The 22,152-nt window shown below is 53.0% G+C and overlaps 28 non-coding genes across 28 annotated transcripts; all 28 read right to left on the minus strand.

Annotated features, from left to right (window-relative positions):
• Nucleotides 1-34: 34 nt before the first annotated feature.
• Trnae-cuc lies at nucleotides 35-106 on the minus strand. The gene has a single exon. It is a non-coding gene; the product is annotated as a tRNA-Glu (tRNA).
• A 445-nt stretch (nucleotides 107-551) lies between these two features.
• Trnal-uag lies at nucleotides 552-633 on the minus strand. Its single transcript has one exon. It is a non-coding gene; the product is annotated as a tRNA-Leu (tRNA).
• A 747-nt stretch (nucleotides 634-1,380) lies between these two features.
• Trnah-gug lies at nucleotides 1,381-1,452 on the minus strand. Its single transcript has one exon. It is a non-coding gene; the product is annotated as a tRNA-His (tRNA).
• A 386-nt stretch (nucleotides 1,453-1,838) lies between these two features.
• Nucleotides 1,839-1,910, minus strand: Trnae-cuc. Its single transcript has one exon. It is a non-coding gene; the product is annotated as a tRNA-Glu (tRNA).
• Nucleotides 1,911-2,355: 445 nt separating this feature from the next.
• Nucleotides 2,356-2,437, minus strand: Trnal-uag. Its single transcript has one exon. It is a non-coding gene; the product is annotated as a tRNA-Leu (tRNA).
• A 747-nt stretch (nucleotides 2,438-3,184) lies between these two features.
• Trnah-gug lies at nucleotides 3,185-3,256 on the minus strand. Its single transcript has one exon. It is a non-coding gene; the product is annotated as a tRNA-His (tRNA).
• Nucleotides 3,257-3,642: 386 nt separating this feature from the next.
• Trnae-cuc lies at nucleotides 3,643-3,714 on the minus strand. Its single transcript has one exon. It is a non-coding gene; the product is annotated as a tRNA-Glu (tRNA).
• A 445-nt stretch (nucleotides 3,715-4,159) lies between these two features.
• On the minus strand, nucleotides 4,160-4,241 carry Trnal-uag. Its single transcript has one exon. It is a non-coding gene; the product is annotated as a tRNA-Leu (tRNA).
• A 747-nt stretch (nucleotides 4,242-4,988) lies between these two features.
• Nucleotides 4,989-5,060, minus strand: Trnah-gug. Its single transcript has one exon. It is a non-coding gene; the product is annotated as a tRNA-His (tRNA).
• Nucleotides 5,061-5,446: 386 nt separating this feature from the next.
• Nucleotides 5,447-5,518, minus strand: Trnae-cuc. Its single transcript has one exon. It is a non-coding gene; the product is annotated as a tRNA-Glu (tRNA).
• A 445-nt stretch (nucleotides 5,519-5,963) lies between these two features.
• Trnal-uag lies at nucleotides 5,964-6,045 on the minus strand. Its single transcript has one exon. It is a non-coding gene; the product is annotated as a tRNA-Leu (tRNA).
• A 747-nt stretch (nucleotides 6,046-6,792) lies between these two features.
• Nucleotides 6,793-6,864, minus strand: Trnah-gug. The gene has a single exon. It is a non-coding gene; the product is annotated as a tRNA-His (tRNA).
• Nucleotides 6,865-7,250: 386 nt separating this feature from the next.
• On the minus strand, nucleotides 7,251-7,322 carry Trnae-cuc. The gene has a single exon. It is a non-coding gene; the product is annotated as a tRNA-Glu (tRNA).
• Nucleotides 7,323-7,767: 445 nt separating this feature from the next.
• Trnal-uag lies at nucleotides 7,768-7,849 on the minus strand. The gene has a single exon. It is a non-coding gene; the product is annotated as a tRNA-Leu (tRNA).
• A 747-nt stretch (nucleotides 7,850-8,596) lies between these two features.
• Trnah-gug lies at nucleotides 8,597-8,668 on the minus strand. Its single transcript has one exon. It is a non-coding gene; the product is annotated as a tRNA-His (tRNA).
• A 386-nt stretch (nucleotides 8,669-9,054) lies between these two features.
• Nucleotides 9,055-9,126, minus strand: Trnae-cuc. The gene has a single exon. It is a non-coding gene; the product is annotated as a tRNA-Glu (tRNA).
• A 445-nt stretch (nucleotides 9,127-9,571) lies between these two features.
• On the minus strand, nucleotides 9,572-9,653 carry Trnal-uag. The gene has a single exon. It is a non-coding gene; the product is annotated as a tRNA-Leu (tRNA).
• Nucleotides 9,654-10,400: 747 nt separating this feature from the next.
• Nucleotides 10,401-10,472, minus strand: Trnah-gug. The gene has a single exon. It is a non-coding gene; the product is annotated as a tRNA-His (tRNA).
• A 386-nt stretch (nucleotides 10,473-10,858) lies between these two features.
• On the minus strand, nucleotides 10,859-10,930 carry Trnae-cuc. Its single transcript has one exon. It is a non-coding gene; the product is annotated as a tRNA-Glu (tRNA).
• Nucleotides 10,931-11,375: 445 nt separating this feature from the next.
• Nucleotides 11,376-11,457, minus strand: Trnal-uag. Its single transcript has one exon. It is a non-coding gene; the product is annotated as a tRNA-Leu (tRNA).
• Nucleotides 11,458-12,204: 747 nt separating this feature from the next.
• On the minus strand, nucleotides 12,205-12,276 carry Trnah-gug. Its single transcript has one exon. It is a non-coding gene; the product is annotated as a tRNA-His (tRNA).
• A 386-nt stretch (nucleotides 12,277-12,662) lies between these two features.
• On the minus strand, nucleotides 12,663-12,734 carry Trnae-cuc. The gene has a single exon. It is a non-coding gene; the product is annotated as a tRNA-Glu (tRNA).
• A 445-nt stretch (nucleotides 12,735-13,179) lies between these two features.
• Trnal-uag lies at nucleotides 13,180-13,261 on the minus strand. The gene has a single exon. It is a non-coding gene; the product is annotated as a tRNA-Leu (tRNA).
• A 747-nt stretch (nucleotides 13,262-14,008) lies between these two features.
• Nucleotides 14,009-14,080, minus strand: Trnah-gug. The gene has a single exon. It is a non-coding gene; the product is annotated as a tRNA-His (tRNA).
• Nucleotides 14,081-14,466: 386 nt separating this feature from the next.
• On the minus strand, nucleotides 14,467-14,538 carry Trnae-cuc. Its single transcript has one exon. It is a non-coding gene; the product is annotated as a tRNA-Glu (tRNA).
• A 445-nt stretch (nucleotides 14,539-14,983) lies between these two features.
• On the minus strand, nucleotides 14,984-15,065 carry Trnal-uag. Its single transcript has one exon. It is a non-coding gene; the product is annotated as a tRNA-Leu (tRNA).
• Nucleotides 15,066-15,812: 747 nt separating this feature from the next.
• Trnah-gug lies at nucleotides 15,813-15,884 on the minus strand. The gene has a single exon. It is a non-coding gene; the product is annotated as a tRNA-His (tRNA).
• A 386-nt stretch (nucleotides 15,885-16,270) lies between these two features.
• On the minus strand, nucleotides 16,271-16,342 carry Trnae-cuc. Its single transcript has one exon. It is a non-coding gene; the product is annotated as a tRNA-Glu (tRNA).
• Nucleotides 16,343-22,152: the final 5,810 nt, after the last annotated feature.

Below are 22,152 nucleotides of genomic sequence, written 5' to 3' on the forward strand. Positions count from 1 at the left end.
CAAGTCGCATAGGAGGAGCAACAAAAACGCGCAATTCCGGTACCGGGAATCGAACCCGGGCCTCCTGGGTGAGAGCCAGGTATCCTAGCCACTAGACCACACCGGACAACGACGGCAGTGCTCTTTCCAGCGAACGCAGCAGCCGCCCACGGTTAACTGACGACAACTGTAAAAAATCCACTCTCTCGCGTTATAGAACGGCGTGCTCCGGACGCATTTCGTGGAGACGAACGCCAGCAATGATGAGAGCAAAAGGTGCCTACAAATCCTGTCGTTGCACCACGCACTGTTCTACGACAATTCACCAAGCAGACGCTCACGCCTTGTTGTGCTGTTTCCTTTGCGGGCAATGATTGCATCTGCCTTCGACACAGGAAACATTACACGTTCGGCAGCTGTGGGATTGGAACCCACGCCTCCGAAGAGAATGGTGCCTGAAACCAGCGCCTTAGACCGCTCGGCCACGCTACCTACACAACACGCGCGTCACAAGAGCTGCGTCCTACCCCACGAGGACACACCGCAACGGCACAAAAATGAGACGTAAAAAGTGGCAACGGTGGGATTCGAACCCACGCCTCCGGAGAGACTGGTGCCTAAAACCAGCGCCTTAGACCGCTCGGCCACGTTACCGTTGGATCAGCAGCGGCAAAACGTTTCGTTTGTACTACAAAGATCACTTCGAAATGGAAGTATCTTGGCAATCGCCGTGCCATGTATTTCCACTGCTCTCCCACTGGAAGCGTCTCTTTAGGCCATCCACAGCAAGAAAAAGCCGTGCCCGCCGTACGGTAGCGACGCCACTTGTCTGTAGCTGTCGCAGTTAAGGAGACAGCGTCAAGAGACGTTTTCGTGCCGTGACCAGGTTTCGAACCTGCGCTTTCCTTAACCACTAAAGTATCGTAGCTGTAACTGTCAGGCGGAGCTAGAATGCTCCATGTATCAAACATATGTGAGCTCAAGGAGGTTACACTTGAAGGAAAAGCGGCAGGTTAACGCGATCACATCAAAACCCCCGGCAGCTACGGGATTCGAAACCGCGCCTACAGAGAGACTGGTGCCTTAAACCAGCGCCTTAAAGCGCTCGGCCACGCTACATGCGCTGCTTGGTGCGCCAGTGTTCCTAGCATTTGTAGAAACAGTGCACGCCACAGCTTCCTGTTCTGCTGGGACTGGCTGCTCATCCATCGCACTTCAAACGACTGCCCTTTTCGACTACAGAGAGCAGCGGACGTCTGCGCTCTGGGAGGCGACATTACGTGTTGGGGATGAAGTGGTAGTGCTAACTGCGGCCTGCGGAACACGAGTGAAAAAATCAAGAGAGTACTGTCATTTCGAGTACTCGCCATTGCAACGGCAGCAAGGCAAAACTTTCAAAATTGCCGTGACCAGGATTCGAACCTGGGTTATTGCGGCCACAACGCAATGTCCTAACCACTAGACGATCACGGCCATGGCCACGGAGGCGCCCGCGGAGGCAGCTGGCTGCAATGCAAGTGGCGATACCCAGCAAAGCCTAGGCCAAGGTGTACGCCACAGCAGTGTCAGACACGGTCTCCATCACATGTATACGAGCAAATGAACGTGCCTGCGCTGTCAGGACTCTAACTACAGTGGTTAGCTGCATTCACCTCCGTGGCAATGTCTTGCAGTCCTCCAAGCCTCTTGACTACAGGTACCGGTATGTGGCTCGATAACAAGTGGATAGACGCCGCATCTCTCTCGCCGTCAGGTGTTGCCGCGAGTCATACTTAACGTAGCTTTCTGCACGCGCCAGCGTAGCGTCAGTCGAGCAAAGTCGAGACAAGTCGCATAGGAGGAGCAACAAAAACGCGCAATTCCGGTACCGGGAATCGAACCCGGGCCTCCTGGGTGAGAGCCAGGTATCCTAGCCACTAGACCACACCGGACAACGACGGCAGTGCTCTTTCCAGCGAACGCAGCAGCCGCCCACGGTTAACTGACGACAACTGTAAAAAATCCACTCTCTCGCGTTATAGAACGGCGTGCTCCGGACGCATTTCGTGGAGACGAACGCCAGCAATGATGAGAGCAAAAGGTGCCTACAAATCCTGTCGTTGCACCACGCACTGTTCTACGACAATTCACCAAGCAGACGCTCACGCCTTGTTGTGCTGTTTCCTTTGCGGGCAATGAGTGCATCTGCCTTCGACACAGGAAACATTACACGTTCGGCAGCTGTGGGATTGGAACCCACGCCTCCGAAGAGAATGGTGCCTGAAACCAGCGCCTTAGACCGCTCGGCCACGCTACCTACACAACACGCGCGTCACAAGAGCTGCGTCCTACCCCACGAGGACACACCGCAACGGCACAAAAATGAGACGTAAAAAGTGGCAACGGTGGGATTCGAACCCACGCCTCCGGAGAGACTGGTGCCTAAAACCAGCGCCTTAGACCGCTCGGCCACGTTACCGTTGGATCAGCAGCGGCAAAACGTTTCGTTTGTACTACAAAGATCACTTCGAAATGGAAGTATCTTGGCAATCGCCGTGCCATGTATTTCCACTGCTCTCCCACTGGAAGCGTCTCTTTAGGCCATCCACAGCAAGAAAAAGCCGTGCCCGCCGTACGGTAGCGACGCCACTTGTCTGTAGCTGTCGCAGTTAAGGAGACAGCGTCAAGAGACGTTTTCGTGCCGTGACCAGGTTTCGAACCTGCGCTTTCCTTAACCACTAAAGTATCGTAGCTGTAACTGTCAGGCGGAGCTAGAATGCTCCATGTATCAAACATATGTGAGCTCAAGGAGGTTACACTTGAAGGAAAAGCGGCAGGTTAACGCGATCACATCAAAACCCCCGGCAGCTACGGGATTCGAAACCGCGCCTACAGAGAGACTGGTGCCTTAAACCAGCGCCTTAAAGCGCTCGGCCACGCTACATGCGCTGCTTGGTGCGCCAGTGTTCCTAGCATTTGTAGAAACAGTGCACGCCACAGCTTCCTGTTCTGCTGGGACTGGCTGCTCATCCATCGCACTTCAAACGACTGCCCTTTTCGACTACAGAGAGCAGCGGACGTCTGCGCTCTGGGAGGCGACATTACGTGTTGGGGATGAAGTGGTAGTGCTAACTGCGGCCTGCGGAACACGAGTGAAAAAATCAAGAGAGTACTGTCATTTCGAGTACTCGCCATTGCAACGGCAGCAAGGCAAAACTTTCAAAATTGCCGTGACCAGGATTCGAACCTGGGTTATTGCGGCCACAACGCAATGTCCTAACCACTAGACGATCACGGCCATGGCCACGGAGGCGCCCGCGAAGGCAGCTGGCTGCAATGCAAGTGGCGATACCCAGCAAAGCCTAGGCCAAGGTGTACGCCACAGCAGTGTCAGACACGGTCTCCATCACATGTATACGAGCAAATGAACGTGCCTGCGCTGTCAGGACTCTAACTACAGTGGTTAGCTGCATTCACCTCCGTGGCAATGTCTTGCAGTCCTCCAAGCCTCTTGACTACAGGTACCGGTATGTGGCTCGATAACAAGTGGATAGACGCCGCATCTCTCTCGCCGTCAGGTGTTGCCGCGAGTCATACTTAACGTAGCTTTCTGCACGCGCCAGCGTAGCGTCAGTCGAGCAAAGTCGAGACAAGTCGCATAGGAGGAGCAACAAAAACGCGCAATTCCGGTACCGGGAATCGAACCCGGGCCTCCTGGGTGAGAGCCAGGTATCCTAGCCACTAGACCACACCGGACAACGACGGCAGTGCTCTTTCCAGCGAACGCAGCAGCCGCCCACGGTTAACTGACGACAACTGTAAAAAATCCACTCTCTCGCGTTATAGAACGGCGTGCTCCGGACGCATTTCGTGGAGACGAACGCCAGCAATGATGAGAGCAAAAGGTGCCTACAAATCCTGTCGTTGCACCACGCACTGTTCTACGACAATTCACCAAGCAGACGCTCACGCCTTGTTGTGCTGTTTCCTTTGCGGGCAATGATTGCATCTGCCTTCGACACAGGAAACATTACACGTTCGGCAGCTGTGGGATTGGAACCCACGCCTCCGAAGAGAATGGTGCCTGAAACCAGCGCCTTAGACCGCTCGGCCACGCTACCTACACAACACGCGCGTCACAAGAGCTGCGTCCTACCCCACGAGGACACACCGCAACGGCACAAAAATGAGACGTAAAAAGTGGCAACGGTGGGATTCGAACCCACGCCTCCGGAGAGACTGGTGCCTAAAACCAGCGCCTTAGACCGCTCGGCCACGTTACCGTTGGATCAGCAGCGGCAAAACGTTTCGTTTGTACTACAAAGATCACTTCGAAATGGAAGTATCTTGGCAATCGCCGTGCCATGTATTTCCACTGCTCTCCCACTGGAAGCGTCTCTTTAGGCCATCCACAGCAAGAAAAAGCCGTGCCCGCCGTACGGTAGCGACGCCACTTGTCTGTAGCTGTCGCAGTTAAGGAGACAGCGTCAAGAGACGTTTTCGTGCCGTGACCAGGTTTCGAACCTGCGCTTTCCTTAACCACTAAAGTATCGTAGCTGTAACTGTCAGGCGGAGCTAGAATGCTCCATGTATCAAACATATGTGAGCTCAAGGAGGTTACACTTGAAGGAAAAGCGGCAGGTTAACGCGATCACATCAAAACCCCCGGCAGCTACGGGATTCGAAACCGCGCCTACAGAGAGACTGGTGCCTTAAACCAGCGCCTTAAAGCGCTCGGCCACGCTACATGCGCTGCTTGGTGCGCCAGTGTTCCTAGCATTTGTAGAAACAGTGCACGCCACAGCTTCCTGTTCTGCTGGGACTGGCTGCTCATCCATCGCACTTCAAACGACTGCCCTTTTCGACTACAGAGAGCAGCGGACGTCTGCGCTCTGGGAGGCGACATTACGTGTTGGGGATGAAGTGGTAGTGCTAACTGCGGCCTGCGGAACACGAGTGAAAAAATCAAGAGAGTACTGTCATTTCGAGTACTCGCCATTGCAACGGCAGCAAGGCAAAACTTTCAAAATTGCCGTGACCAGGATTCGAACCTGGGTTATTGCGGCCACAACGCAATGTCCTAACCACTAGACGATCACGGCCATGGCCACGGAGGCGCCCGCGAAGGCAGCTGGCTGCAATGCAAGTGGCGATACCCAGCAAAGCCTAGGCCAAGGTGTACGCCACAGCAGTGTCAGACACGGTCTCCATCACATGTATACGAGCAAATGAACGTGCCTGCGCTGTCAGGACTCTAACTACAGTGGTTAGCTGCATTCACCTCCGTGGCAATGTCTTGCAGTCCTCCAAGCCTCTTGACTACAGGTACCGGTATGTGGCTCGATAACAAGTGGATAGACGCCGCATCTCTCTCGCCGTCAGGTGTTGCCGCGAGTCATACTTAACGTAGCTTTCTGCACGCGCCAGCGTAGCGTCAGTCGAGCAAAGTCGAGACAAGTCGCATAGGAGGAGCAACAAAAACGCGCAATTCCGGTACCGGGAATCGAACCCGGGCCTCCTGGGTGAGAGCCAGGTATCCTAGCCACTAGACCACACCGGACAACGACGGCAGTGCTCTTTCCAGCGAACGCAGCAGCCGCCCACGGTTAACTGACGACAACTGTAAAAAATCCACTCTCTCGCGTTATAGAACGGCGTGCTCCGGACGCATTTCGTGGAGACGAACGCCAGCAATGATGAGAGCAAAAGGTGCCTACAAATCCTGTCGTTGCACCACGCACTGTTCTACGACAATTCACCAAGCAGACGCTCACGCCTTGTTGTGCTGTTTCCTTTGCGGGCAATGAGTGCATCTGCCTTCGACACAGGAAACATTACACGTTCGGCAGCTGTGGGATTGGAACCCACGCCTCCGAAGAGAATGGTGCCTGAAACCAGCGCCTTAGACCGCTCGGCCACGCTACCTACACAACACGCGCGTCACAAGAGCTGCGTCCTACCCCACGAGGACACACCGCAACGGCACAAAAATGAGACGTAAAAAGTGGCAACGGTGGGATTCGAACCCACGCCTCCGGAGAGACTGGTGCCTAAAACCAGCGCCTTAGACCGCTCGGCCACGTTACCGTTGGATCAGCAGCGGCAAAACGTTTCGTTTGTACTACAAAGATCACTTCGAAATGGAAGTATCTTGGCAATCGCCGTGCCATGTATTTCCACTGCTCTCCCACTGGAAGCGTCTCTTTAGGCCATCCACAGCAAGAAAAAGCCGTGCCCGCCGTACGGTAGCGACGCCACTTGTCTGTAGCTGTCGCAGTTAAGGAGACAGCGTCAAGAGACGTTTTCGTGCCGTGACCAGGTTTCGAACCTGCGCTTTCCTTAACCACTAAAGTATCGTAGCTGTAACTGTCAGGCGGAGCTAGAATGCTCCATGTATCAAACATATGTGAGCTCAAGGAGGTTACACTTGAAGGAAAAGCGGCAGGTTAACGCGATCACATCAAAACCCCCGGCAGCTACGGGATTCGAAACCGCGCCTACAGAGAGACTGGTGCCTTAAACCAGCGCCTTAAAGCGCTCGGCCACGCTACATGCGCTGCTTGGTGCGCCAGTGTTCCTAGCATTTGTAGAAACAGTGCACGCCACAGCTTCCTGTTCTGCTGGGACTGGCTGCTCATCCATCGCACTTCAAACGACTGCCCTTTTCGACTACAGAGAGCAGCGGACGTCTGCGCTCTGGGAGGCGACATTACGTGTTGGGGATGAAGTGGTAGTGCTAACTGCGGCCTGCGGAACACGAGTGAAAAAATCAAGAGAGTACTGTCATTTCGAGTACTCGCCATTGCAACGGCAGCAAGGCAAAACTTTCAAAATTGCCGTGACCAGGATTCGAACCTGGGTTATTGCGGCCACAACGCAATGTCCTAACCACTAGACGATCACGGCCATGGCCACGGAGGCGCCCGCGGAGGCAGCTGGCTGCAATGCAAGTGGCGATACCCAGCAAAGCCTAGGCCAAGGTGTACGCCACAGCAGTGTCAGACACGGTCTCCATCACATGTATACGAGCAAATGAACGTGCCTGCGCTGTCAGGACTCTAACTACAGTGGTTAGCTGCATTCACCTCCGTGGCAATGTCTTGCAGTCCTCCAAGCCTCTTGACTACAGGTACCGGTATGTGGCTCGATAACAAGTGGATAGACGCCGCATCTCTCTCGCCGTCAGGTGTTGCCGCGAGTCATACTTAACGTAGCTTTCTGCACGCGCCAGCGTAGCGTCAGTCGAGCAAAGTCGAGACAAGTCGCATAGGAGGAGCAACAAAAACGCGCAATTCCGGTACCGGGAATCGAACCCGGGCCTCCTGGGTGAGAGCCAGGTATCCTAGCCACTAGACCACACCGGACAACGACGGCAGTGCTCTTTCCAGCGAACGCAGCAGCCGCCCACGGTTAACTGACGACAACTGTAAAAAATCCACTCTCTCGCGTTATAGAACGGCGTGCTCCGGACGCATTTCGTGGAGACGAACGCCAGCAATGATGAGAGCAAAAGGTGCCTACAAATCCTGTCGTTGCACCACGCACTGTTCTACGACAATTCACCAAGCAGACGCTCACGCCTTGTTGTGCTGTTTCCTTTGCGGGCAATGAGTGCATCTGCCTTCGACACAGGAAACATTACACGTTCGGCAGCTGTGGGATTGGAACCCACGCCTCCGAAGAGAATGGTGCCTGAAACCAGCGCCTTAGACCGCTCGGCCACGCTACCTACACAACACGCGCGTCACAAGAGCTGCGTCCTACCCCACGAGGACACACCGCAACGGCACAAAAATGAGACGTAAAAAGTGGCAACGGTGGGATTCGAACCCACGCCTCCGGAGAGACTGGTGCCTAAAACCAGCGCCTTAGACCGCTCGGCCACGTTACCGTTGGATCAGCAGCGGCAAAACGTTTCGTTTGTACTACAAAGATCACTTCGAAATGGAAGTATCTTGGCAATCGCCGTGCCATGTATTTCCACTGCTCTCCCACTGGAAGCGTCTCTTTAGGCCATCCACAGCAAGAAAAAGCCGTGCCCGCCGTACGGTAGCGACGCCACTTGTCTGTAGCTGTCGCAGTTAAGGAGACAGCGTCAAGAGACGTTTTCGTGCCGTGACCAGGTTTCGAACCTGCGCTTTCCTTAACCACTAAAGTATCGTAGCTGTAACTGTCAGGCGGAGCTAGAATGCTCCATGTATCAAACATATGTGAGCTCAAGGAGGTTACACTTGAAGGAAAAGCGGCAGGTTAACGCGATCACATCAAAACCCCCGGCAGCTACGGGATTCGAAACCGCGCCTACAGAGAGACTGGTGCCTTAAACCAGCGCCTTAAAGCGCTCGGCCACGCTACATGCGCTGCTTGGTGCGCCAGTGTTCCTAGCATTTGTAGAAACAGTGCACGCCACAGCTTCCTGTTCTGCTGGGACTGGCTGCTCATCCATCGCACTTCAAACGACTGCCCTTTTCGACTACAGAGAGCAGCGGACGTCTGCGCTCTGGGAGGCGACATTACGTGTTGGGGATGAAGTGGTAGTGCTAACTGCGGCCTGCGGAACACGAGTGAAAAAATCAAGAGAGTACTGTCATTTCGAGTACTCGCCATTGCAACGGCAGCAAGGCAAAACTTTCAAAATTGCCGTGACCAGGATTCGAACCTGGGTTATTGCGGCCACAACGCAATGTCCTAACCACTAGACGATCACGGCCATGGCCACGGAGGCGCCCGCGAAGGCAGCTGGCTGCAATGCAAGTGGCGATACCCAGCAAAGCCTAGGCCAAGGTGTACGCCACAGCAGTGTCAGACACGGTCTCCATCACATGTATACGAGCAAATGAACGTGCCTGCGCTGTCAGGACTCTAACTACAGTGGTTAGCTGCATTCACCTCCGTGGCAATGTCTTGCAGTCCTCCAAGCCTCTTGACTACAGGTACCGGTATGTGGCTCGATAACAAGTGGATAGACGCCGCATCTCTCTCGCCGTCAGGTGTTGCCGCGAGTCATACTTAACGTAGCTTTCTGCACGCGCCAGCGTAGCGTCAGTCGAGCAAAGTCGAGACAAGTCGCATAGGAGGAGCAACAAAAACGCGCAATTCCGGTACCGGGAATCGAACCCGGGCCTCCTGGGTGAGAGCCAGGTATCCTAGCCACTAGACCACACCGGACAACGACGGCAGTGCTCTTTCCAGCGAACGCAGCAGCCGCCCACGGTTAACTGACGACAACTGTAAAAAATCCACTCTCTCGCGTTATAGAACGGCGTGCTCCGGACGCATTTCGTGGAGACGAACGCCAGCAATGATGAGAGCAAAAGGTGCCTACAAATCCTGTCGTTGCACCACGCACTGTTCTACGACAATTCACCAAGCAGACGCTCACGCCTTGTTGTGCTGTTTCCTTTGCGGGCAATGATTGCATCTGCCTTCGACACAGGAAACATTACACGTTCGGCAGCTGTGGGATTGGAACCCACGCCTCCGAAGAGAATGGTGCCTGAAACCAGCGCCTTAGACCGCTCGGCCACGCTACCTACACAACACGCGCGTCACAAGAGCTGCGTCCTACCCCACGAGGACACACCGCAACGGCACAAAAATGAGACGTAAAAAGTGGCAACGGTGGGATTCGAACCCACGCCTCCGGAGAGACTGGTGCCTAAAACCAGCGCCTTAGACCGCTCGGCCACGTTACCGTTGGATCAGCAGCGGCAAAACGTTTCGTTTGTACTACAAAGATCACTTCGAAATGGAAGTATCTTGGCAATCGCCGTGCCATGTATTTCCACTGCTCTCCCACTGGAAGCGTCTCTTTAGGCCATCCACAGCAAGAAAAAGCCGTGCCCGCCGTACGGTAGCGACGCCACTTGTCTGTAGCTGTCGCAGTTAAGGAGACAGCGTCAAGAGACGTTTTCGTGCCGTGACCAGGTTTCGAACCTGCGCTTTCCTTAACCACTAAAGTATCGTAGCTGTAACTGTCAGGCGGAGCTAGAATGCTCCATGTATCAAACATATGTGAGCTCAAGGAGGTTACACTTGAAGGAAAAGCGGCAGGTTAACGCGATCACATCAAAACCCCCGGCAGCTACGGGATTCGAAACCGCGCCTACAGAGAGACTGGTGCCTTAAACCAGCGCCTTAAAGCGCTCGGCCACGCTACATGCGCTGCTTGGTGCGCCAGTGTTCCTAGCATTTGTAGAAACAGTGCACGCCACAGCTTCCTGTTCTGCTGGGACTGGCTGCTCATCCATCGCACTTCAAACGACTGCCCTTTTCGACTACAGAGAGCAGCGGACGTCTGCGCTCTGGGAGGCGACATTACGTGTTGGGGATGAAGTGGTAGTGCTAACTGCGGCCTGCGGAACACGAGTGAAAAAATCAAGAGAGTACTGTCATTTCGAGTACTCGCCATTGCAACGGCAGCAAGGCAAAACTTTCAAAATTGCCGTGACCAGGATTCGAACCTGGGTTATTGCGGCCACAACGCAATGTCCTAACCACTAGACGATCACGGCCATGGCCACGGAGGCGCCCGCGAAGGCAGCTGGCTGCAATGCAAGTGGCGATACCCAGCAAAGCCTAGGCCAAGGTGTACGCCACAGCAGTGTCAGACACGGTCTCCATCACATGTATACGAGCAAATGAACGTGCCTGCGCTGTCAGGACTCTAACTACAGTGGTTAGCTGCATTCACCTCCGTGGCAATGTCTTGCAGTCCTCCAAGCCTCTTGACTACAGGTACCGGTATGTGGCTCGATAACAAGTGGATAGACGCCGCATCTCTCTCGCCGTCAGGTGTTGCCGCGAGTCATACTTAACGTAGCTTTCTGCACGCGCCAGCGTAGCGTCAGTCGAGCAAAGTCGAGACAAGTCGCATAGGAGGAGCAACAAAAACGCGCAATTCCGGTACCGGGAATCGAACCCGGGCCTCCTGGGTGAGAGCCAGGTATCCTAGCCACTAGACCACACCGGACAACGACGGCAGTGCTCTTTCCAGCGAACGCAGCAGCCGCCCACGGTTAACTGACGACAACTGTAAAAAATCCACTCTCTCGCGTTATAGAACGGCGTGCTCCGGACGCATTTCGTGGAGACGAACGCCAGCAATGATGAGAGCAAAAGGTGCCTACAAATCCTGTCGTTGCACCACGCACTGTTCTACGACAATTCACCAAGCAGACGCTCACGCCTTGTTGTGCTGTTTCCTTTGCGGGCAATGATTGCATCTGCCTTCGACACAGGAAACATTACACGTTCGGCAGCTGTGGGATTGGAACCCACGCCTCCGAAGAGAATGGTGCCTGAAACCAGCGCCTTAGACCGCTCGGCCACGCTACCTACACAACACGCGCGTCACAAGAGCTGCGTCCTACCCCACGAGGACACACCGCAACGGCACAAAAATGAGACGTAAAAAGTGGCAACGGTGGGATTCGAACCCACGCCTCCGGAGAGACTGGTGCCTAAAACCAGCGCCTTAGACCGCTCGGCCACGTTACCGTTGGATCAGCAGCGGCAAAACGTTTCGTTTGTACTACAAAGATCACTTCGAAATGGAAGTATCTTGGCAATCGCCGTGCCATGTATTTCCACTGCTCTCCCACTGGAAGCGTCTCTTTAGGCCATCCACAGCAAGAAAAAGCCGTGCCCGCCGTACGGTAGCGACGCCACTTGTCTGTAGCTGTCGCAGTTAAGGAGACAGCGTCAAGAGACGTTTTCGTGCCGTGACCAGGTTTCGAACCTGCGCTTTCCTTAACCACTAAAGTATCGTAGCTGTAACTGTCAGGCGGAGCTAGAATGCTCCATGTATCAAACATATGTGAGCTCAAGGAGGTTACACTTGAAGGAAAAGCGGCAGGTTAACGCGATCACATCAAAACCCCCGGCAGCTACGGGATTCGAAACCGCGCCTACAGAGAGACTGGTGCCTTAAACCAGCGCCTTAAAGCGCTCGGCCACGCTACATGCGCTGCTTGGTGCGCCAGTGTTCCTAGCATTTGTAGAAACAGTGCACGCCACAGCTTCCTGTTCTGCTGGGACTGGCTGCTCATCCATCGCACTTCAAACGACTGCCCTTTTCGACTACAGAGAGCAGCGGACGTCTGCGCTCTGGGAGGCGACATTACGTGTTGGGGATGAAGTGGTAGTGCTAACTGCGGCCTGCGGAACACGAGTGAAAAAATCAAGAGAGTACTGTCATTTCGAGTACTCGCCATTGCAACGGCAGCAAGGCAAAACTTTCAAAATTGCCGTGACCAGGATTCGAACCTGGGTTATTGCGGCCACAACGCAATGTCCTAACCACTAGACGATCACGGCCATGGCCACGGAGGCGCCCGCGGAGGCAGCTGGCTGCAATGCAAGTGGCGATACCCAGCAAAGCCTAGGCCAAGGTGTACGCCACAGCAGTGTCAGACACGGTCTCCATCACATGTATACGAGCAAATGAACGTGCCTGCGCTGTCAGGACTCTAACTACAGTGGTTAGCTGCATTCACCTCCGTGGCAATGTCTTGCAGTCCTCCAAGCCTCTTGACTACAGGTACCGGTATGTGGCTCGATAACAAGTGGATAGACGCCGCATCTCTCTCGCCGTCAGGTGTTGCCGCGAGTCATACTTAACGTAGCTTTCTGCACGCGCCAGCGTAGCGTCAGTCGAGCAAAGTCGAGACAAGTCGCATAGGAGGAGCAACAAAAACGCGCAATTCCGGTACCGGGAATCGAACCCGGGCCTCCTGGGTGAGAGCCAGGTATCCTAGCCACTAGACCACACCGGACAACGACGGCAGTGCTCTTTCCAGCGAACGCAGCAGCCGCCCACGGTTAACTGACGACAACTGTAAAAAATCCACTCTCTCGCGTTATAGAACGGCGTGCTCCGGACGCATTTCGTGGAGACGAACGCCAGCAATGATGAGAGCAAAAGGTGCCTACAAATCCTGTCGTTGCACCACGCACTGTTCTACGACAATTCACCAAGCAGACGCTCACGCCTTGTTGTGCTGTTTCCTTTGCGGGCAATGAGTGCATCTGCCTTCGACACAGGAAACATTACACGTTCGGCAGCTGTGGGATTGGAACCCACGCCTCCGAAGAGAATGGTGCCTGAAACCAGCGCCTTAGACCGCTCGGCCACGCTACCTACACAACACGCGCGTCACAAGAGCTGCGTCCTACCCCACGAGGACACACCGCAACGGCACAAAAATGAGACGTAAAAAGTGGCAACGGTGGGATTCGAACCCACGCCTCCGGAGAGACTGGTGCCTAAAACCAGCGCCTTAGACCGCTCGGCCACGTTACCGTTGGATCAGCAGCGGCAAAACGTTTCGTTTGTACTACAAAGATCACTTCGAAATGGAAGTATCTTGGCAATCGCCGTGCCATGTATTTCCACTGCTCTCCCACTGGAAGCGTCTCTTTAGGCCATCCACAGCAAGAAAAAGCCGTGCCCGCCGTACGGTAGCGACGCCACTTGTCTGTAGCTGTCGCAGTTAAGGAGACAGCGTCAAGAGACGTTTTCGTGCCGTGACCAGGTTTCGAACCTGCGCTTTCCTTAACCACTAAAGTATCGTAGCTGTAACTGTCAGGCGGAGCTAGAATGCTCCATGTATCAAACATATGTGAGCTCAAGGAGGTTACACTTGAAGGAAAAGCGGCAGGTTAACGCGATCACATCAAAACCCCCGGCAGCTACGGGATTCGAAACCGCGCCTACAGAGAGACTGGTGCCTTAAACCAGCGCCTTAAAGCGCTCGGCCACGCTACATGCGCTGCTTGGTGCGCCAGTGTTCCTAGCATTTGTAGAAACAGTGCACGCCACAGCTTCCTGTTCTGCTGGGACTGGCTGCTCATCCATCGCACTTCAAACGACTGCCCTTTTCGACTACAGAGAGCAGCGGACGTCTGCGCTCTGGGAGGCGACATTACGTGTTGGGGATGAAGTGGTAGTGCTAACTGCGGCCTGCGGAACACGAGTGAAAAAATCAAGAGAGTACTGTCATTTCGAGTACTCGCCATTGCAACGGCAGCAAGGCAAAACTTTCAAAATTGCCGTGACCAGGATTCGAACCTGGGTTATTGCGGCCACAACGCAATGTCCTAACCACTAGACGATCACGGCCATGGCCACGGAGGCGCCCGCGGAGGCAGCTGGCTGCAATGCAAGTGGCGATACCCAGCAAAGCCTAGGCCAAGGTGTACGCCACAGCAGTGTCAGACACGGTCTCCATCACATGTATACGAGCAAATGAACGTGCCTGCGCTGTCAGGACTCTAACTACAGTGGTTAGCTGCATTCACCTCCGTGGCAATGTCTTGCAGTCCTCCAAGCCTCTTGACTACAGGTACCGGTATGTGGCTCGATAACAAGTGGATAGACGCCGCATCTCTCTCGCCGTCAGGTGTTGCCGCGAGTCATACTTAACGTAGCTTTCTGCACGCGTCAGCGTAGCGTCAGTCGAGCAAAGTCGAGACAAGTCGCATAGGAGGAGCAACAAAAACGCGCAATTCCGGTACCGGGAATCGAACCCGGGCCTCCTGGGTGAGAGCCAGGTATCCTAGCCACTAGACCACACCGGACAACGACGGCAGTGCTCTTTCCAGCGAACGCAGCAGCCGCCCACGGTTAACTGACGACAACTGTAAAAAATCCACTCTCTCGCGTTATAGAACGGCGTGCTCCGGACGCATTTCGTGGAGACGAACGCCAGCAATGATGAGAGCAAAAGGTGCCTACAAATCCTGTCGTTGCACCACGCACTGTTCTACGACAATTCACCAAGCAGACGCTCACGCCTTGTTGTGCTGTTTCCTTTGCGGGCAATGAGTGCATCTGCCTTCGACACAGGAAACATTACACGTTCGGCAGCTGTGGGATTGGAACCCACGCCTCCGAAGAGAATGGTGCCTGAAACCAGCGCCTTAGACCGCTCGGCCACGCTACCTACACAACACGCGCGTCACAAGAGCTGCGTCCTACCCCACGAGGACACACCGCAACGGCACAAAAATGAGACGTAAAAAGTGGCAACGGTGGGATTCGAACCCACGCCTCCGGAGAGACTGGTGCCTAAAACCAGCGCCTTAGACCGCTCGGCCACGTTACCGTTGGATCAGCAGCGGCAAAACGTTTCGTTTGTACTACAAAGATCACTTCGAAATGGAAGTATCTTGGCAATCGCCGTGCCATGTATTTCCACTGCTCTCCCACTGGAAGCGTCTCTTTAGGCCATCCACAGCAAGAAAAAGCCGTGCCCGCCGTACGGTAGCGACGCCACTTGTCTGTAGCTGTCGCAGTTAAGGAGACAGCGTCAAGAGACGTTTTCGTGCCGTGACCAGGTTTCGAACCTGCGCTTTCCTTAACCACTAAAGTATCGTAGCTGTAACTGTCAGGCGGAGCTAGAATGCTCCATGTATCAAACATATGTGAGCTCAAGGAGGTTACACTTGAAGGAAAAGCGGCAGGTTAACGCGATCACATCAAAACCCCCGGCAGCTACGGGATTCGAAACCGCGCCTACAGAGAGACTGGTGCCTTAAACCAGCGCCTTAAAGCGCTCGGCCACGCTACATGCGCTGCTTGGTGCGCCAGTGTTCCTAGCATTTGTAGAAACAGTGCACGCCACAGCTTCCTGTTCTGCTGGGACTGGCTGCTCATCCATCGCACTTCAAACGACTGCCCTTTTCGACTACAGAGAGCAGCGGACGTCTGCGCTCTGGGAGGCGACATTACGTGTTGGGGATGAAGTGGTAGTGCTAACTGCGGCCTGCGGAACACGAGTGAAAAAATCAAGAGAGTACTGTCATTTCGAGTACTCGCCATTGCAACGGCAGCAAGGCAAAACTTTCAAAATTGCCGTGACCAGGATTCGAACCTGGGTTATTGCGGCCACAACGCAATGTCCTAACCACTAGACGATCACGGCCATGGCCACGGAGGCGCCCGCGGAGGCAGCTGGCTGCAATGCAAGTGGCGATACCCAGCAAAGCCTAGGCCAAGGTGTACGCCACAGCAGTGTCAGACACGGTCTCCATCACATGTATACGAGCAAATGAACGTGCCTGCGCTGTCAGGACTCTAACTACAGTGGTTAGCTGCATTCACCTCCGTGGCAATGTCTTGCAGTCCTCCAAGCCTCTTGACTACAGGTACCGGTATGTGGCTCGATAACAAGTGGATAGACGCCGCATCTCTCTCGCCGTCAGGTGTTGCCGCGAGTCATACTTAACGTAGCTTTCTGCACGCGTCAGCGTAGCGTCAGTCGAGCAAAGTCGAGACAAGTCGCATAGGAGGAGCAACAAAAACGCGCAATTCCGGTACCGGGAATCGAACCCGGGCCTCCTGGGTGAGAGCCAGGTATCCTAGCCACTAGACCACACCGGACAACGACGGCAGTGCTCTTTCCAGCGAACGCAGCAGCCGCCCACGGTTAACTGACGACAACTGTAAAAAATCCACTCTCTCGCGTTATAGAACGGCGTGCTCCGGACGCATTTCGTGGAGACGAACGCCAGCAATGATGAGAGCAAAAGGTGCCTACAAATCCTGTCGTTGCACCACGCACTGTTCTACGACAATTCACCAAACAGACGCTCACGCCTTGTTGTGCTGTTTCCTTTGCGGGCAATGAGTGCATCTGCCTTCGACACAGGAAACATTACACGTTCGGCAGCTGTGGGATTGGAACCCACGCCTCCGAAGAGAATGGTGCCTGAAACCAGCGCCTTAGACCGCTCGGCCACGCTACCTACACAACACGCGCGTCACAAGAGCTGCGTCCTACCCCACGAGGACACACCGCAACGGCACAAAAATGAGACGTAAAAAGTGGCAACTTTTTTTTTTTTTTTTTTTTTTTTTTTTTTTTTTTTTTTTTTTTTTATAGCCCGGCCTTGCGCTCTCCATAATTGCCGTCATTGGCGAGCTTCTGTGGCTGTACAATTAGTTGATGTAGCTCCCCCGATGACAATGAACGTGAGTGTTCCCCCGTTGATTCAGAGATCCTGCGTAAGAGCAAGTAGTTCCTCCGGATGGTCCAATACGTGGAAACACACATGCGAAATGAAAAAGGAATAAATCCCTCCAAATTAATGCAACGGAATGTATTGGTATGCAGCGAACAGCACACATACGGGAAGAAAAAAAAGAGGGAAAAGAGAAAAAATAAGAAACTTCCCTAGAGAAACCAGTAAAAACAAGAACCTTAACTTCAAACTTAAAGTAATGCGACCCGTGCGTCATTGAAAGTCATACCTGGAAAGCACCACATCAACCAACTTGAAACTGAAAACGCCGATTGACCACCTCGGTCATTGCCACACAGCAGTAAAAAAAAGCGGATGTAAAGACACAATGAGAGCACATAAAAAAAAGGAACAAATGATTAGCCAAGGCACAGACCGACAGGAAACTGCATAAGAGTACACAAAGTACAATACTGCAAGAAAGGTCCGTGCCACGAAAGAAAATAATGGAAAGCAAAAAGCGTTCACCGCTGTAAGAAAAAAAAATAAATAAGCAACAGAACATCGGCCACTCGATGAGTAATCAAAAAGGAAAGGAAGACGGAGAACGACGAAAGCATCAAGGTGCGCACGACAGTAAATTTCGTCGAGCAACATATACACAACATGACGGAGACATACAATTTAATATTTTCGTTACGTTACGTTCCTGTCGAGATCTGTTCACGTCATGGACGGGACAGGGAAACTATATATAAGGAATTAATCAGAATCAAGAATAATTCAAACTCGTGTTGAATACATGAGACAGAGCAGCATTCAAAAAATTGGAAAAAGTCTCGTGATAAGTTGCACGGACGCGTTCGGTATTATGTTCAGTCCAAAGGTAAGTAAGGAAGTCCAGTTTATCAGTCAATCCGAGAGAAAACATAGAATGAACGGTGTGTCCAATAATCCAAATCGTGGCATTACGTTTGGCTACAGGGTAAGCCTTACACTGCGGCACTATGGCGTCTATCGCGGTCACATGATGCGTAGCCACTCTGTTAATCAAGCGTATCATATCACGTGCAGCGTCCCAAGCAACTCTGAATTTGCGACACACAAAGCGATGTTCAAGAGTGTCCTCTTCAGCGCACATTTCACAAGCACTAGACTGGATAAGATGGATGGACTGTAATTTTGAGTTCGTCGAAATTGTACGGTTCACTAATTTGTACCACGTCGCACGTACTTCCGCCGGGACGACCTTAGATGCAGTGTTTTTCCACACGGTATTCCAGTCGTACTGCGGCAGCCGTCGTTCCCATTTATTCTTCGATGGATTCCCGCGAAGGGCTCGTATGATATCACTGACCGTGCGTCCACGGACATCGCTGCTAACAACGTAACTACCATAAAGGTAGAAGTGGCGCACATAATTTACCGTATAAGGAACATCAGAAACAAAAACTGGAGCAGCCACCGAATGTGGTCGATATTTGGCAAACAGAACCGCCGTCACACTACGAGGCCCTTTTTCAACCACCGCAGTAGTCCTTCGAAAGAACAACGCCGCACATTTGGCGTGGAGATCAACCAGACCCAGCCCCCCCTCCGTCACGCTCAAAGTGCACGTGTCCATGGACACCTTAAAAATATTGCCTTTCCACAACAGCCAGTAGACTGCGTGTTTGATGGCACGTTCAAGTTTTTTCGGCAGTGGCAGAATCTGGGCCAAGTACCACGCTTTGGCAAGTACACAGGTATTTATGAGGAATACTTTTTCGCCAAGCGCCAGATTCCTGACAGCGTGGATTTTCGCCAGCGCACGAATCTGATGAAGCGTCGTGCGCCAGTTTAGCGCCGCCATCCGTTGGGTGTCGTCCGTCAGGACAATGCCGAGAACTTTGTACTGCTGTTTAATACAGTACCAGTGACGGTGGACAGCACGCATGCGCGGCGTGAGGGGGAGTAGAGCCGTCTTATTAGTACTTACGACCGCCCCAGTCGCTGCCTCAAACTGTTTCAGAGCACTGTACAGCCTATCGATGTCACCCGGCTGTTCAATAAACACCCCCAAATCATCAGCATAGGCTTTGCAGATTAGGTGCTCGTCACCCACTCTGATGCCCCGACATTCATGGCAAATGGAACGAAGGAGAGGGTCTAAAGCTAAGGCATACAGACCCATCGATAGAGGGCAGCCTTGACGCACAGAACGCCTTATTTGTATCGTATCACTGAGATGGCCATTAATGCTAACGCGTGACGTGGCATTGCGCAAAAAATTTTGAATCAGCCGTGTAAACTTCAGCCCGAAACCCATTCTGGTCATGACTTTCTGTAAATAAAAATGACTTATTCGATCAAATGCATTTTTAAAATCTACCAATAAAATCCCAGCAGTCCGCACCCTGGCGCTTTTGACATATCCTATACAGTCTCTATATGCCAAAATAGCATCGAAGATATTTCGATCTCTTACCGCGCACGTCTGATTTTCACTGAGGACTTTCGGCAGAACTTGCTTCATCCTAATTGCGACACACCGTGCCACAATTTTGTAATCCGAATTTAACAAGGTTATAGGTCGGACATTGTCAATGCTCGGCACAGCTGTGGTTTTCGGAACGAGGGCAATACAGCCCTCTTCAAAGTCTGCCGGTATAGCAATGCCGTTTTGAATGTCATTGGCAACTGCAAGTAGAGTATCGCTCAGAACATTAAAAAACTTGAGATAAAATTCTACCGGTATCCCATCTACACCGGGAGATTTCCCCCGCGGACTGCCGTGAACAGCCTCCCTTAATTCCTCAAGAGTAAAGGGTGCGTTAAGATGAGCCCTATCGGTGCGGCTCAAAACATTTGGCGTCTGTTGCAATAGCCACCGCATCGCGCCAGGAATCACAGCGACATCGTTGAAAAGAGACGCAAAGTGCTCAGAAATTTCCCGTTCAATTTGGCCCACGTCAGAGGTTTTTGTACCGTCACGTGTGATCCAAGTATCAATGCGTAACTTCGCGCGCCTCCTTCTCTCTCTATTTAGATGGTACACAGATAAGGCCTCCCCGTCCACGACACCTACCGGCTGACTTCGAATAACCGGGCCGTCACATTTCTGCCTCAGTTCGTGGAACAGTTTGGCCTTAAACTGCTTGAGAGTAGGAAGAAGTTCGGGCTGGGCTGTAACTCGCTGGGCGAGATCACGCAGACAACTCTGATAAAAACGCACTGTCTCACGACGCCAATGTGCAGCTTCGCGGCTAAAATTTATTAAAAATGCCCTTATAGCCGGCTTAGCAACCTTCACCCACCACTCAAGAGTGCTGCGTGCTGCAGGCTTGGTCTGCAAGACGCTTTGCCACATGACGGTAAATTTTCGATTAAAATATACATCACTTAAAAGGCTGCAATTAAACTTCCACAACGGCTTCCGACGAGGAATACGGGGAAGAGATAAAATGAGTCGACATACATAACCACAGTGATCAGAAAAAAGAACTGGATGAACTTCTGCCTCTAAAACATTAGTCACAAGCGGGGACGACACATAAATCCTGTCAAGACGACTATGGCCCGTGGGATAAAAATAGGTAAACTCCGTTGTGTGAGGGTGGAGCACACGCCACGTATCTCGGAGCCGGAGGCCATCAACTAGAGCAGAAAGTCCCGGACACCTATTGGGTCTAGGCTCCTGGTCTCTGTCGTCTATAACAGCATTAAAATCTCCCCCAACAACTAAGTTGTCCCGATTGCGGTGAAGAAAATAACAGAAGTCCTGAGAATAAAATCGATTCCTTGCAGGCGTGCTACCAGAAGGGGCATAAACATTAACAAAAACAAAACCATGAACAGTACACGCAATAGCACGACCATCCGGCAAACAGTCAATACCTTGCACGTCATGACCAGAACGGACTAAAATCACCGTGCCTGTTCCTTCCAATGACACGACGTTATCAATAACAATAAAATCTGTAAAAGTAGCAAAAAACGACAAGGCGTCACGCGTAACCTCTTGTAGAAATGCTATATGACAATTATTGGCACGTAAAAAGGCGTGCAGGGCGGACACCTTGTACTGACTACGCATTTTGTTTACATTGACAGTAACAACATTCCACTGACGTGGATCAGACGCCATACGGAGATAAAAAAACACAAAAGAAACGAACAGACAACAGGAAAACCTGCATCACCAGTTAAAATGTGTGCCGCAGAATAGATAGGTTATGCACGGGTTGAAGTCCCGTCATCCGTTTCCTCCACATCCGCCGACCAATCCAGCTGGTCACGGGGAGGAGGGGGCTTGGGCACGCCCGCAAACTCCATTGGCGCGTCTGCTGTAGATCCGGACACCACCGTGTGGGAGGAAGCTAAGGAAGGTGTCGACCCAGAGTCACGCACAGACGTATGATTGCGCCGAGGGTGTGGGTCGCCAGATTTGCGTTTGACAGGCATTTGAGCAGACGGCACAGCGTCCATGGCCAAGTCAACGTCCGTTTCGGAACCCTGCGTGCGCAAAATATCTTTAAGCCGGCGAACAGCCACGTCACGCTTACTGTCGGCAGGGGTGGTTTTCTTTGCCGGCTGACTGCGAGAAATGTGTCGTTGCTGGCCACGGCCCGACGTCAACGCCGGCCGGGACGCAACTTCAACACTCTGCGGGGTCCGCTGCGAACCTTGCTGTGTCGGTTGGGACTGGGACGGCACGACGGCCCGACGGACCGGCGACGGGCTGCGGACCCGTCCGGAAAAGAAACCTGATTCCAATCGACCAGAAGTACTGGCACAGCGCAAACGTTGAGGGTTGCTAGTGCCGGCAGTATTCCGCTCGCGTCGCGATTTGGGGGCCTCTGGAAACGAAAAACTCTCGTAGCGGTGGCCAGTAGCATGGTCGGAAGTAGCCACACTCGCGGACGCAGCACGCGTGGGGAACACAGGGGCGGGTTCTGATCCTGACAGCGTCACATCTTCCGCGACCGATTCCGAGACTGCCACAGAGTTTACTGAGGTAGCGGATTCTAATACTGATGGCGTCTCAACAGCCAGAGCAGACAATGAAGCCGTACGGAACGCAGCGTCATTGACGAGGCTAGATTCTGTGAATGGCACGCGTTCTGGAATGAGTGCTGACACTGTGTGTTGCGTGCTAACGGAAACGTCCTGCGACGCAGTCACATTTTCCGAAAGAGAACTAACAGTCACTTCCGACACAACGCTATGTATTGGCAAAGAGGGTGAGGT

The sequence above is a fragment of the Schistocerca piceifrons genome, chromosome 1, assembly GCF_021461385.2.
Source record: "Schistocerca piceifrons isolate TAMUIC-IGC-003096 chromosome 1, iqSchPice1.1, whole genome shotgun sequence".
Classification (NCBI taxonomy): Eukaryota; Metazoa; Arthropoda; class Insecta; order Orthoptera; family Acrididae; genus Schistocerca; species Schistocerca piceifrons.